The sequence below is a fragment of the Sinocyclocheilus grahami genome, unplaced genomic scaffold (assembly GCF_001515645.1).
Source record: "Sinocyclocheilus grahami isolate Dianchi unplaced genomic scaffold, SAMN03320097.WGS_v1.1 scaffold1171.1, whole genome shotgun sequence".
Classification (NCBI taxonomy): domain Eukaryota; kingdom Metazoa; phylum Chordata; class Actinopteri; order Cypriniformes; family Cyprinidae; genus Sinocyclocheilus; species Sinocyclocheilus grahami.
Genome location: NW_015506350.1, coordinates 317,910 through 319,073, shown reverse-complemented (window position 1 = coordinate 319,073; position 1,164 = coordinate 317,910).

Below are 1,164 nucleotides of genomic sequence, written 5' to 3'. Positions count from 1 at the left end.
CTGAGCACACATCTCAACCTCTGACAGAAATCTTTTGGGAACAAATCTTATTTTTTTATCTTTATTTCATTAAAGGAACAGTTCACCCCAAAATTTAAATTTGCTGAACTTTTTTTTTTCAGCCCCGGGCCATCTAAGATGTTGATGAGCTTGTTTGTACCTCAGAACAGATTTGGAGGAATTTAGCCTCACATCATTTGCTCAGCAACACATCCTCTGCAGTGAATGAATGGGTGCCGTCAGAATGAGAGTCCAAACAGCTGATAAAAACATCACAATAATCCACAAGCAATCCACACCACTCCAGTCCATCAGTTAACATCTTGTGAAGTGAAAAGCTGCGTGTTTGTAAGAAACAAATCCATCATTAAGGTATTTTAACTTTAAACGGTTGCTTCTCTCGCTTCCTACAGTGAAACGCTCTCCATGCTCTCTTGTCCTCTAACATCTAAATCCATTATATTGGTTCAAAACTGTTTTGGACCGTTTTCGCTTGTAAATGGTGTTTGATCTGAGCATATTTCTCTCCTGACTCAGACTAGATTACTTTTTCACTGGAGAAAGCAGTATCATTCTTGAGACGTGGGACAAAACAGGTCCAGCAAGGGTAACTGCCATTAGGTTTAAAAATAAAAATCTTTTAAATTTTAAATGTCATGAGGGATTAATAATAGAATGTATTTAACACAATTATCACCTTCAATTCAATTTTCTCATTATTATACCAAATCTGTGTTTCTTAATGTCCTCTCGCTACATCTAAAACAGTGTGTCCACAGAGAAGGGTTCAATCATTCATATGTAATAAAATGGATTAAAAAAAAAATTAATGATGAAAAATAGCTTGTTTTATCAAAAGCAACACTTAATAATATCTCCTATCAAAGCAAGGTTGTTTTTTTAATGACACATGCATGTTTCATAAGATTTTAAAGTTGCGTCCCCACTTTTTGTCAACACCGTCAGACATTCAACAAAATGTAATAATATCAGGGGCAGCTGTCACTCTAAAGGACCCCCTTGCCACAGTTCACCTCTGCAGAGTACATCACTGTCAGACAGGCTCTGCTAAGTCCTAATGTTAATATTTCCTGTGTCACAGCCATGATATGTCAACACCATCTTCCAAATTCTGAGGAAATTATTTGAAATATTTAGATAATT